Here is a 15,211-nt window from a genome sequence, read left to right on the forward strand (position 1 = left end):
ATCTTTCTATTTTTGTATCCTCTATAATTTCTTTTATCAATGCTATTTGTATACACATATACACAGACATATATATGTGTGTGTGTGTGTATGTGCATATATCTTTTTTTGTAGTGAGGATCAAATTTAGGGTGGTCTACTACTGAACTACACCCACAGCACTTTGTATTTTTTATTTTGAGGCAGAGTCTCAAAATTAGTTGCCAAGGCTGGTCTCAAACTTGTGATCCTCCAGCCTCAGCCTCCAGTGCTGCTGGGATTACAGTCATGCACCACCATGCTCTACTAATACTTTGTAATTTCTGGTGTAGAAATAGTTCACTTTTTGGGTTAAATTTACTCCTAATTTTTTTTTTTTAGTTGTTCTGAGTGATTTTATTTTCAGCAAGTCATTATCAGGACGTAAAAATATATTTTTTTCCTCTGTGTATGTTGACAATGTGCCTACAACTCACTAAATTCATTTATTAGTTCTAACAATAAATTTTTGAAATATTTAAAGGGCTTTATATTCATTATAGTATTCCCTTCATTTTATGGTGTCACTGAATAAAAAAAAGCTTCCAAGTCACAAAAGTTGGCACAAATAATATCCATAAATCTAATAATCTATTTTTTTGAAAAAAATCACATAGCATGTCTATAATTTTATTTTTAAAAAGCTAATGGTAGCATGTATTTGTTTATACATACATGCTACTGTAGGGAGGCTGAGATAGAAGGATCAAGAGTTCAAAGGCAGACTCAGCAATTTAGCGAGGCCCTGAACAACTCAGTGAGATCCTGTCTCTAAATAAAACACAGAAAAGGGCTGGAGATGTGGCCCAGTGGTTGAGTGCTCCTAGGTTCAATCCCTGGTACCAAAAAGAACAAAAACAACAACAAAAAAAAAAACTATTGAGTCTAAGTACCTTCCTGACACTAAAGAAAGTCAGCTGGAAATCGTTTTGGCAAAGGGTTGGTCTATAGCATCCAGAAACAACAAGGTTCACCAAGTGCTGCCTCTATTCCAGGAATCTTTCCACCTGCTGGGGAAACAACAATGAGAAGGTAACCTTATCTGTGGAAGACAGAGGAAGCCTGGTAATTGCTGAAGGAACAACCAGGTGCTGATGCTGAAAATATTTTCTTAGGCTCTTGTACAGATGATTTTTGAAGTTTGCCTTTATTAGTTTGGTGCCTTTGGGATGGAACCCAGAGCCCCATGCATGCTAAAGCACACAACCCAGCATTGAGCTACACCCCCAGCTTCAATGCTATAGTTTTTGTCTTGGTGTTGTTTGTTTTGGTGCTGGGGATTGAACCCAGGGGCACTTAACTACTGAGCCACACCGCCAGCCTTTTTTTTTCATTTTGAGACTAGGTCTTGCTAAATTGCGCACAGCCTCACTTAGTTGCTGAGGTTGGCTTTAAGCTTGGGATCCTCCTGCCTCAGCCTCCCTAGTCACTGGGGTTACGGGTATGTGCCACCACACCCAGCCAGATACTGCAGTTTTTATGTGTGTTGTTAAATTTGTAGTTCATATTTTCCTCAACCAAAGGAAATGTCACTGGAAGTTTCACATCTCTAGAAAGTTATCCAGAAGCTTCTAATAGTGCTATCTGCTCTCCACCTCATTGATAGTCCTTCACTATGCTTGAGTCAATTCTACCCCAGTCCTAATGATTCTGGGGGTGCTCACAGACTTGAACACTCCTGCCACCCTCCATTGGGTTGTACCATGTGATAGCTTGTCTCCTACATTGATTACTCTTTATGTTAACCCTACATTTGTAGTGTGATTTCTTTGAAGGTGTTTCTTTGGTTGGTTGGTACCGGGGATTGAACTCAGAGGTACTTTCTCACTGAGCTACATCCCCAGCCCTTTTTATTTTTTTATTTTGAGACAGGGTCTCACTAAGTTGCTCAAGGGGTTCTTGAACTTGCAATTCTCTGGCCTTAGCCTCCTGAGTTGCTAGGATTACACCAACAATTAAGGGCCCAAATTTACATGAATTCTACCTAATTGTGGCACCACTGTCAATTTAAAGCAAATGCACAATTTTCACACAGGCAATGACTGATGCAGACAATGACAGATAGGTCATATCCTGCCTGGCTGCTGGCAAAGTTCTTAATTGAGAAGGAGAAGACAAATCTCTATTCCAGAAAATCTAAAATGATGTGTAGTGAAGAGGAGGTACCCCAGATTTAATCTCACTCCATCTGGGAGGTTTAGTACAGATTCTAGACAACCTATTCAATTCCAAGACACTTGAGGGCAAGAACTGTCTCTTATTCATTTCTGCAACTTTGGTGTGCCCAGCATGGCACTGAACAGATCACAGATGTTGAATAAATGTTTTGATGAATGAATAGAAGCACTTGGGAAGTATTACATAATGTGGTGCATAGTGGGAAAAATAGGCTTTCCAGTCCGTTAGATTTGAGTGCAAATCCCTTCATGGCTCAATAACCATGTGACCTCGTCAAGATTCTTAACCTCTTAAATTTCATCATGGATCTCTGGGATTTGAGAAAATTATATATAGATCACAAGGTCTACAGGGTAGGACTCAAGCACATTATGAGCCGCATGTAACAGTACATGAGTTCATAAACCTGCTGGTGGCACAGCAGGAATGAAGTCTACTTCCATTAAAAATAGCCTCTGCTTTATGGAGAACTAGGGTGCTGGAGAGGCTTCTCTGAATTGTAAAATCTCCAAGAGGGTGGCCTGAGAACCACAGGGACCACTGCAGAGGACCTAGGGTATTTCCCCAGAATTCCTAACTAAATGCCTCCAGTTTACGGTTTGGACATGAGGTGTCCCCCCAAAAGCTCCTGTGTTAATACAGGATTATTCAGGGGTGGAGTGATTAGATTATGAGAACTGCAATCCAACCAGTCCATCCTAGTTTGAATGGACCAATGGGGTAGTAACTGTAGGCAGGTGGGGGGAAGAGGTGGATCACTGGGCGTGCCCTGGAAAGGTGCATCTTCCTTTTGGCCCCTTCCTTCTCCCCTCTCTCTGCCTCCTGGCCACTGTGAATGGAGCAGAGCTCCATGATTCACATCTACCATGATGTGCTGCCTCCCCTTGGGCCCAGAGCAATGGACTCTGCCGACCATGGACTAAATCTCTAAGACCATTAGACAAAATAAACTTTCCCTTCTCTAAGTTGATTTTAATCACAGTGATACAAAGCTGACTAATACAGAAACCAAGGTTGTTACTACTGGGTCAGGACCTGTGAGAGTCTGGAGTGAACTAGCTATTAGCATAGAGTCTGGTAGAACAGACTAAGGTCCCCTTGCCTTGGGGCCACCACTAGACGGTTGTGTCACAGTGAATAGGATCCTCTGTATCTCCTGCCACAGGGGCTCCTGCTCTGGCCCCTCAGGTCTACCTTCCTCACCCTCATTCACCACATTCAGCCACACTTACCTTCTGTCTGGTTGCCTAGAGGAGCCACTTCCTTCTCCAGGAACATTGTCCTGCTCATCCCTAGCTATTTATTTGCACCATCTATCTCTGCACTTAAATATCACCTGTCTGAAGAGGCCTGTCCTTACTACCAGATCTAAAATACCACCCCTCTGCTCCCCACACCCCATTTTTACTTGCTTTCATTTTTCTTTGTGACTTTATCCTGACATTATATATTTGATTATTTGTCTCTCTCCTAGAAGACCAGAGCTTTTTTTCTTGCCTGGTGCATAGAGAAGTTCTAAATATTTGAAGAAGTGAATTTGTAAATGAACAAGCATGAGATGATTAGTGTAGATGTGGCCCACAACCTCCCTTGAGGTGTAGGGGACAGACAAGGCAAGGCACCAAAGATAGAAGGAAACAGTTTCATTTGGCTGCAACCAGGTTCAGAGGGCACAGCTTTTGCTGTAATCAGTTAATCCCCAGAACCCCGAGTTCAGGTAATCTCAGAACTTTATACCCAGCATGTAAGGGGAGGGGCTCAGAAGTTCAGTCTGCAGAAGTTCACATAAAAGCACTTTTTCTTTCACTGTTCTGGCCAAGTTAACCCTTCAAGGACAGCACCTGAGAAGGGGAGAGCTTCTTCTCCCCTTTCTCTCCTCCCCCTGCCAGCTGTTACCATGAGGCCAATTGGTAACTTCTCTTATCTTAGAAATGTAGACATCTCTGGGAAGCTCCAGCTCAAGGCCAGAGGCCTTGTTAAAAGGTTTGTCTTTTTATTATCCCATTTTTGCATTTGCAAACACACTTCTACAAACTACTATACTGAAAAAATGTTTGTGCAAAACTAGTAAAGGAGCATTCAGCACTTGGAGTGCTGATTTCTTCTAGGCCAGTGGCCAAGTAAAATAGAGCAACAGGAAAAATAAGTTTACCTACATTGAACTCTTTTGTAGAGACTCTTTTGCTGATAGTCCTAAAATCAATTATGGTGAAGATTTCTGGAGAAGCTTAGTTAAGATTTTCTGTGGAGGAGAGGGTGACACTACAGCAGAAGCTGTTGACTTTCTCACATGTGAAGGGTGCTGCATTATCAGTGAGGTGATCAATGAGTGTTTATCAATGAGTGGACCCAGATATATTTTGGAATGGAGCATAGGATGACGAACAATGGAATCCCACCACGTAAGAATCAATGAGCTTTTTGTTCTACTTTCTCTTCTCCTATAAGCTATGTATAAATTTTGCTGCCCTGTGCCATTCAGATTTAAAACTGAAGACAAATGTCATTGTGAAGGTGAAGGACAGCATTGAAAACTATTTTGAGAACCCTAAAACAAATGAGATTAAAAAAAAAAAAAAACACCTCTCAGTTGAGTCTTATTTAATTTTTAAAAACTCTCATCTGTTTCTTAAATTCTGTCTTGAGAATAGGGATCGCCCTAACTTTTTAATTAGAACCAACAAACAGATATTCCCTGATAAGAAAGGAAGGGAGAGATAGTAACTCAGTCCAGCAAAGAAATAAAAGAAATCCATAGGTCACATCATTGTTAATACCTTTTAAACTTATTACCACTTCCCGTGGTCAGTTTTAGCTAGGTTGCAGGCAGGTGCCCATGGGTGCTATGCTTTGTCACAGAATGGTGCTATGGTTTGTCAAAGAGCTTCATGGGCACCATCTCAGATACTGTGACAAGAATCCTTCATTTCTGCCCTTATTAATAAGTGTTCAGGCCATATATGGTGGCACATGCCTGGAATCCCTGACACAGGGGCCTGTAGCAGGAGGATTGCAAGTTTGAAGTCAGCCTGGGCACAACTTAACAAGGAACCTGTCTCAAAAAATAGAATTAAAGATGTAGTTCAATGGAAGATCACCCCTGGGTTCAATCCCCAGTTCTCAAGAGAGAGAACGAAAAAGCTTTTCACCCTTGAAGATACTGCTCTGGGTTGCTAAATCGCAGTTTTGTAGAAAAAGAACACTTTGATTTTAGAGAGAGCTTTGACTCTGTGATACTGCACAAATCATTAAATATTTGATGACTGACAATCCCTGGGGGATGAGAAAAGACACAAAGCAGAGGTCCAAGTTCACCGTCGGCCACTTGCTGCTCTTGACACCTGGGGCAAGTCAGTTCTCTGAAAGGCAGTTTCCCCCTCTGTAAAGAGCAGAGCGTGGTCACTCTCTGATGACCTAACAAGATGATTCTTGAGTCTGAAAACCCACGTTCCATGGGAGGTAAGATAAAGCTGCTTTCTCAGGGTTGCAGTTAGATTTTATTTTATTTTTTTTTTACATAGTATCTTTTACTACAAGGCCAGAAAAGAGGCTAGTTTAGAAAAATAAATCCTTGCAAGGAGCAACCTGCCAGAGACAGCAGCGAGTCACCCCCGCCTGACTGAGGTGAAAAGCGGAGGCGGCAGGAAGCATTATCAGAAGGAAGCCCACCCAGGTCTGAGACAGGAGGCAAGTTCAGACTTCCCAAAACACAGTGTGGGCTTTACACCTAGATGTTTTGACTGACTTCCCCTGGCACTATCAGTTCCCAGCCAGCCTGGTTTCCAAAGAATCTCTCTTCCATGAGAAGAGAGTGGGGAGAACAGGATTTCAGCTCCACTCGGCAAACACTGTCACCTCAGGGTCACAGCCAGGCAACCTGGCCAGGCTGTTAGCACTTGACATCAACATGACCAAGTTCCCTTTTTCATTATTATTTTTTTGTCTTCCTTTGGACCTGTATTATATGTTCTCCCTTTATTTGGTTGTAAAACACTTTTTAGTAGTCATTTACCCACTAATAAAAATTTAGGTCCCTAAGTGTCCTCTACCAGTAGCATTTTAAGCTCCCCTCCCTGCCATGTTGGTGATTGAACCCAAGGGTGCTCAACAACTGAGATACATCCACCTTTTTTATTTTAAGACAGGATCTCATTAAGTTGCTGAGGCTGGTCTCAAACTTTTGCCTCAAGACTCTCAATCACGGGGATAACGGGCATGTGCCACCACACTCAGCTACAGTTGGTTCTTAATGCAATGTTCATGGACTCTGCTTTGGGAAAGATGATACAAAACTGGGAAAGTTGTGGAAATGGATAATTTGCAGTGTTGAGATCTTTCTCTAAACCTCCAAAGATCAGAATAAAATACAAACTCTTCACATGGGCCTGGAACCACACATGATCTGGTCCTGTCACCTCCCGAGGCATCTCCACCACATCCCCTGCTCTCTCTATTCCAGCCACACAGGGCATCTTCCTCACAAGCCAAACACATTGGGAAGCTTTTCTGGAGTGCTTTGCACTTGCTGTCCCCTTGCCTGGAATGCATGCTCTGCTCATTTATGGGCCTCATAGGAACACAAGATAAAATTCAGAACATCAAGTTACCATTTGTATTTCAGATAAATGATGAATGCCTTTTTAGTACAGAAATGTCCCAAGTATTGCATGGGACATACCTATACTGGAAAAAAAAAAAAAAAAAAAAGCATTCCTCTTTTATCTAAAGCTCAAATTTAACTGGGTATACAAGTTTGCATTTACCACATTGGGTGACCCTACATAGGAAGCCTTTCTTGATCACCTCATTCAGCTCCATCTCCCTCTCTCTCTCCCTCTCTCTCTCTCTGGTATTGGGGATTGAATCCAGGAGTGCTTTACTACTGAATTACATCCCCAGGCTATTTTTTTTTTCCAAACAGGGCCTCACTAAGTTGCTTACAGCCTCATTAAGTCGCCCAGGCAGGCCTGGAACTTGGGATCCTCCTGCCTCTGCCTCCTGAGTCACCAGGATTACAGATGTGTGCCCCCTTGCATGGCTCTTTCTCTCTTTTCTCCTCACCATTTTTTCAAGGCACCTACTGTTCATGAAATTATTAGTTCACTGTTAGTCACACTTACTAGCTTGGAAAAGTTTCATGCAGATGGAAACCTTGTCTGTCTTATTTCCAACTATCCTGCACTTTCATCCATTGCCCATCCATCCATCCATCCATCCATCCATCCATCCATCCATCCATATGGAATTATATTTACTCCATGTTCCAGGTCAATAGGCAGGAATAAGGCAGACAAGGTCTCTATCTGCATGGAATTTTCTAAGCCAGCAGGTTTTAAAACCCTTCCTTTTCCCAACTCTCTTCATTTGAAGGAAGAGCTTTCAGTGTTCTTTTTGCTTCCTTAGCTTCCCCTGCCTCCATCATCCACTGGATACCTGAATAGTGACCCCTTTCCTTTCTTTCTGAAAATGCCAGTCTGCTTTATGCTAATGTTCCTACCCACCACCCACACTCTTGCCCCCAGAGCAAGCTCAACCTGGTACCCATCTTCCCTGATGCTGGAAAATGCAAAGAATGATTACTTTGGTTTTAAGGCATCAAATGCAGATGGTCCTAGATGATAGCAGTTTGTCCTTTCTTCACCATGCTGAGGGATTTATCATATCTCTTCCCAGGAACAGGTTTCAGTTTCAATAAAGAAGAAAGGAAGAAAAAAATCACTGCAGGGCCCAGTGGTAGCTTTAAGTAGCTTAGACAGGATGAAGGGGTTCTTTAAGGTGGAATTAGAGGGGTAAACTCTCATTTTGTTTAGGCCTGTGATCTGTCAGTGTCCACACGGCTCAGACTGGGCTTCCTAAGGATTATTGGCAACCCTAACACAGTCCTACGCATCAGTCCTCAGAGGAGTGCTGGTTAGCAGTGGACGGTTTGTGGGAGACCTTAGGTGAGCATCTCCTTACTGCTCTGGAAACCTGGCCCCGCTCAGGGCCTGACTCACCTGTTTGTTCTTAATGCAAGCACTCCATGAACCCACATGACAGAGCATTGCAGCAGCTGCAAGGTGAGGCCTGTGCTCCTCTGGCCAATCACAGCGCTCCAGTGGAACCTCCTGATTGATTCAGGGCATTTTGGTGTCTGACTTTGAATTCCTGTCTCATATTTGGGTCAGAGCAATGGGAGGGACACATGACTTGCTTTAAAATTAGCCTCAAAACTCATTGTATAACAGTTCTCATTTTCACTAAGCAGAATAGGTTCTTTAGAGGTCACACATAGCATTTGTGATTTGTCTGGTGGAGAAAATCCTTTGTCATCTTGGAGAAAATCCTTTAGATTCACTAAGTCTCAGTGTTTCCACCTGAAAAATGGGACATAGATTTACTTGGAGAATAGAAGTAAGAAGATGGGCTAGGGACATAGCTCCAGTGGTACAGTGCTTGCCTGGCCTGTGGGAGGCCCTGGGTTTGTTCCTGAGTGCTGCAAAAACAAAACAAACAAACAAACAAACAAAAAAAAAAAAAACAGAATAGAAGTAAGGGTTACAAAATTAAAGCAACCATCTCATCCAGACCCTAACACACACACACACACACACACACACACACACACACACACACCCTCTTTTGGATTTGCCAACAGATCAAGAACAATCCATTCTAGTTCCCAAAAGACAGGATAAAACTAGAAGAAAAAAATGAAACGCTTGCTTTTTAAACCATGCTGTCCCCAGAGTCTATGGTTGATATTCTGATAGTTTAGTGAGCTCAAAGGACATATTTTAAGCCTTAAAAAAAATAAACTCTTAAAATATTTCCCTTGAGACCGTGAGATAGTCCTTATACAAATTCAAAATCAGCAAACATATCCAACAGAAACAAACCATCTTGACTGTTGTCCTTCTTCAAGGACAAATAGTTTCCCAGATTTCTGATTCATCTTGGCAATATCTGCAAATAAACCCAAATGACCTAGAGGCAGAATAGATGCAAAGAACTTTGCATAACTGTTTTATCAAAAATGTTTCTTTATAGCAGGGAAACCATTTCCCTGTGACCCAATAGTTAAAAGAACAGTTGGTTGCGGTTTATGCCTCACTTTTGAGGCAGTGGTAAAGAGCTGAGGTTCAGAGAAGATGCTTACGGAACTGGACTTCTCATTGTATAGGGAGACAGAGAGCATGTGTGAGTTGGCTAGGATCCATCAGGCGTGGGTTGGTGCTACAGCAGAACACATGACCAGGCAGAGAGGCTTCACTGGGTGCTTCAGGCAGATCTTTGGGTTTATACAGACCTGGGTGGGAATCCCAGCTCAGTTGCTTACTAGCCATGTGGCCTTGGGCAGGCTATTTGGCCTCTTTGAATCTCAATTTCATCATGGGTTAATTGGAGCTAATGATAGCACCTATGTCATGAGGCAGTTGGGAGATTTAAATAAGATAATGCTTGTAAAAGGCCTTAGCAGAGGGCCTGGCAAATAACCCCAGGCCTAGTAAATGCTCATTGTTATTAGTAATTGTCATAATTAGCCTCAGTTTCCTACGGCTGCCATAACAAATTACCACAAACCTGGTGGCTTGAAATAACAAAAACCTATTCTTTCGTGTCCTGGGGGCCAGAAGTCCATATGCAACACACGGGCAGGACCCCGCGCTCTCAGAGGCACTGGGTCAAGAGGTGCTGCCTCTTCCAGTCTCTGCCTTATGTTTACCTGGCCTTCTCTTCCCCTATCCCTCCTCTCTTTTCATGGATCATACATACCTGTATGTAGGACATGTCACAACATGTAGGGGCATGCTGCAACATGTGGGGCATGTTGCATCAGAAAAGAGGAAGTCTTACTTGCTGGCTGCTATCTGCTTCTCAGTCCTGGGGCCACATGTAGCTAAGATGGCGCCTGGCGATCAGGCAGGAGGCGGTGCTGTGGGTGGTGACCATTAGACCATCTCTAGGATAGGCTCAGAACTCTCCCTACCCTGCTGACCTTTATCCTGATTGGCTCCTGTACATTATATTATTTTCTCATTAAACGAGATCCTGTCTTGACTGGTCTCCCTGGTGTATCTGATTGTCCTCTGTTGAGGGAGGGCTGGGAGCAGGTGGCCAGTCAACCTTTGCCTTTCTTGGCTCATCCTGGTGGGGGCGTGCTTTCCCCATCTCTCCCGCAGGTCAGGAGGAAATGAGGGGCTAAGAATCCCTGTAAAAGGTCCTTTTTCCAAAAAAGGTGGTCTCTGTGGCCCCAGGGATTAGGATGTGGACATATCCTTTTGGGGACCACCATTTAACACACTATAATTATGTTTGTGTAGTTATTTAGTAAGTAGTACAGTATTGGCCTCAAACTGGGCCAGGAGGCACCCTGGCCCCTCACTTTAGATGGCTTGTGTTGCTTGTCATTCAGCTCTGGCTCAGAGCAGACTGAATCCTGGGCAATATCACCACTAACACTGTTCAGATCCCAGGGGACCTCCAGGGCTTTGGCCCTATGTTCTCCAAATGCAAAGTAGCCATACCCAAAGCCCCAAAAGTTTGTACAGTGCTCCTGCTGACCACTGACAGAAGCTGCCTTGGACAGTGAGGAAGATGTAAGAGCCAAGACTGTCAGCTCTCCAAAGTCTTCACTCTGATTGGCTGAGAGCAACAGACTCTTGCTTCGTGTTCTAATTTATGTCTCTGGAATTATGCATGAAATATCAGAATATTTACAAGAATTTATGTCATTGTCTGCCCCTTGCTTTTATTTTTTGGTACCAGGTATTGAACCCAGAGGTGCTTAACCACAGAGCCACATCCCTTTTGGTTTTTTATTTGGGACAGAGTCTCACTAAGTTGCTTAGGGCCTTGCTAAGTTGCTGAGGCTGGCTTTGAACTTGTGATCCTGCTGCCTCAGCTTTCTGAGCTGTTGGGATTGCAGGCATATACCACCATGCCCAGCCCTACTTTTTTTTTTTTTTTTTTTTGAAGACAGGGTGCCACTTTGTTGTCCAGGCTGACCTTGAACTTCTGGCTCTAGGAATCCTCCAACCCCAGTCTCCTGAGTAGCTGGGACTACAAACTATTTCACTCTTAAATGTACATATAGTAGGTTCAACATAATATGCATGAAGCATGATATCAACTCCTTACAAAACTACATGGGTCTAGATATTTAAAAGACATTATTTTAAAAGATTATGAAAACTGTGATGTAAATGATAGTGATTTATAGGATAAAATTAAAATATTTTGCAACAATGTCTATGATCTCATATGTAATTCAACTACAATAGAAACTACATGTAAAATTCATGATTCATTCCCAAATTGAAGAATTGTTTTAATAGACTGACAAGCACAGATGTTTCTTCAACATACTAATTTCATTTCCTTTGGATATACCCAGCAGCAGGATTGCTGGATCAGATGGTAGCTCTAATTCTAACTTTTGAGGAATCTCTGCACTGTTTTCTGTAATGGCTATGCTAATCAACATTCCCACTACAGTGTATCAGATTTCCCCTTTCTCCTCATCCTTGCCAGCATTTGTAACTTTTTTATTCTGTGTTTTGTTTTGATTTCGGGGTGGGGGGGGGTCATACCAATGATTGAACTCAGAGCCTTGTGCATACTAGGCAAGGGGTCTACCACTGAACTCAACACTCCTTTTTATTTTGAGGTGGGGTCTCATTAAGTTGCTGAGGCTGAACAATTCTCCTGCCTCAGCCTCCTGAACTACTAGAACTACAGACATTGCACCACTACAGTTAACTTCATTTGCTTATTTTTAAATAGGATTATTTATTCTTTTGCTGTTGAATTGTTTGAGTTTCTCACTTATTCTGGATATTAACCCCTTGTTAGATGAACAGTTTTCAAGTATTTTCTCCAATTCTGTAGGTAGTCTCTTCCTTTTGTTGTTTCTTTTGCTGTTTAGTTTGATGTACTTGAAGCTGTTTAGTTTGATGTAGTCCCATTTGTCAGTTTTGGCTTGCCTATACTTTTGGAGAAATGAAACCAGTATGTTGAAAAAAACAATTGCACTTACTTGTTGATTGCAGCATTCTTCACAAGGGGCAAGACATGGAATGGTCCATCAGTGGGCAAATAGATAAAGAAAATGCAGTATATATGTACAATGGAATATTATTTAGCCAGAAAAAGGGAATAAAATTCTGTCATTTGCAACAACAACATGGGTGCAACTGGAAGATACTATATATTGGCAAGTGGAATAAATTAGGCACAGAAAGATAAATACATGTGGAAGCTAAAGTTGATGTAGAGAATAAGAAAGTGGCCACTAGATCCTGGGAACGGTGTGGGGAAGAGGGAGGTGGAGAGGATATATAAAGGCAGAGGGGTGTATTTAGACAGGAAGAATAACTTCTAATGTTCTGTAGTACTATAGGACAAGTATGGTTGACAATTAATTGTTTATTTTAAAATAGCTAGTAGAAATGAGTTTTTAATGTTATCAACACAAAGAAATGACAAATGTCTGCAGTGATGGATACAATAATTTCCCTGATCTGATCATTACACATCACATACATGTATTGCAATGTCACACTGCACCCCATAAATATATATAATTACTATGTTCCAGTTGAAAATAAAAAAGGGTATAAGCTGGGAATGTAGTTCAGTGGTAGAGGACTTCCTTAGTAAATGTGAGGTCCTGGGTTTTATTTCTAGCAAACACACATAGACACACACAAATTGAAATTATGTTTACAAAAGAATTTTATTGATGATGAATAAATACAGAGTGGTGCACACCTGTAATCCCAGAAACTTGGGAGGATGAGGCTGGAGGATGGCAAGTTTGAGGCCAGCACTCAGCAACTTAGCAAGTCCCTAAGTAACTCAGCAAGACCCTTTCTCAAAATAAAATATAAGATGGACTGGGGTTGTGACTCAGTGTTTAAGCATCCCAAGTTCAATTCCTTACACACACATAAAAAAAGAAAGAAAGTATTGACAATTTCAGTTTCTGTTCCCTCTTTGTAACAGAGCAAATTTTCTCTAAATTGAATTCTTTGAAAAAACAACTAAGATTCAAAAAAAGGTAAACTAGTTTATTAGCATTACAGGCAATATTATTTCATAAATTATGTGAAATATTATTATAACAACATAGTGACTTTCCTGAAATGGAACAAGACGTTAATTTTATGAATAAATATGTAACACATGAACTGTGTGTGTTTTTACTATGCATTCAAACGGAACCCTTAGAAGTGTACAATTTCTTCTTAGCTTTATGCACTGTCAGTCATATAGAAGCCATAAATTTTTATATTCCCCTCATTTTATTACTATGAAGGTATATTTGCCAAGCTACAAGGAAGAAACAAAGTGTATTTAAACACTGGGTATTTGATGTGTAGACCTCCATTCACACTGTTTCCCAGGATCTGACCATGTTAGGTTGGTCTCTTATGTGACTCAAGGTTTCCATCTGTAACATGGGGAGACATCAGCAGTGATGAGTGTCTGACTTACAGTCTCCTCTCTGTCCCTCGACAGGATGGTACCTGGTCCATCTAGTCTTCCAAAGTCATCAAACGAAAGTTCTACATACAACATCCAATGCGTAGGAATCTTGCAGTGGATCATGATTTATTTTGTATCGCATCTCCTGAACCAGATGTGTTTAACAGTCTTAAGCCATCTGTGTTATCTGTGTTCTGTTTCCTGTTTACTTTTTGTTTGTTTTTTGCAGTACTGGTGATTGAACCTAGGGGCACTCTACAACTGAGCCAATCCCTGTCTTTTTTTATATTTTAAAAGAGTGTCCCTAAGTTGCCCAGAAGGCTGACTTTGAACTTGAAATCCTCCTGTCTCCGCCTTCTGGGTCACTATGATTACAGGTGTGCACCACCATGCGGATACCACCTGTGTTTTAAACTTAAGAAGGCTTTAGAGGTCTGTTCTCACTTGCAAAAGTGAACTCTCTTGTTTATCTTTGAAGCCTCCTCACCACCTGTGTCCTAAATTTTTAAATGAAGAGACTTGTTTGGTCAGACACAAAGGTAACTAGATTCAACCTCTTCTATATGTTCATTGTGGGTTTTCCTCCCTTAGAATATTTTAAATCACCTTATACTCATTCCTTCAGAATATTATTGCCTTTGTAATCTGACCCTGTGTTGGATTAAAATTATGACTCTGCAGGTAAGAAAGTCTGGTACTATTTTGGTGCCAATACCATGCTGTTTTTGTTACTATTGCTCTACAGTATAGTTTAAGGTCTGGTATAGTGATGCCACCTGCTTCACTCTTCTTGCTAAGGATTGCTTTAGCTATTCTGGGTCTCTTATTTTTCCAGATGAATTTCATGACTGCTTTTCATATTTCTATGAGGAATGCCATTGGGATTTTGATTGAAATTGCATTAAATCTGTATAGTGCTTTTGTAGTATGGTCATTTTGACAATATTAATTCTGTCTATCCAAGATCAAGGTAGATCATTCCATATTCTAAGATCTTTTTTGATTTCTTTCTTTAGCATTCTGTAGTTTTCACTGTAGAGGTCTTTCACCTCTTTCATTAGGTTGATTCCCAAGTATTTAATTAATTTATTTATGTATGTATGTATGTATGTATGTATGTATTTATTTTTGAGGCTATTGTAAATGGGATAGTTTCCTTTTCAGAGGATTTATCACTGATATACAGAAATGCCTTTGATTTATGGATGTTGATTTTATATCCTGTTACTTTACGGAATTCATTTACTAGTTCTAAAAGTTTTCTGGTGAAATTTTTTGGGCCTTCTAGGTATAGAATCTTATCATCAGCAAATAGTGCCAATTTGAGCTCTTCTTATCCTATCCATATCCCTTTAATTTCTTTAATTGCTCTGGCCAGTGTTTCAAGAACTATGTTAAATAAAAGTGGTGAAAGAGGGCATCCTTGCCTTATTCCAGTTTTTAAAGGGAATGCTTTCAATTTTTCTCCATTTAGAATGATGTTGGCCTGGGGCTTAGCATAGATAGCTTTTACAATATTGAGATATGCTCCTATGATCCCTATTTT

The sequence above is a fragment of the Marmota monax genome, unplaced genomic scaffold, assembly GCF_021218885.2.
Source record: "Marmota monax isolate L192 unplaced genomic scaffold, Marmota_monax_Labrador192_F-V1.1 WCK01_AAM20220418_F8-fsc00191, whole genome shotgun sequence".
Lineage (NCBI taxonomy): Eukaryota > Metazoa > Chordata > Mammalia > Rodentia > Sciuridae > Marmota > Marmota monax.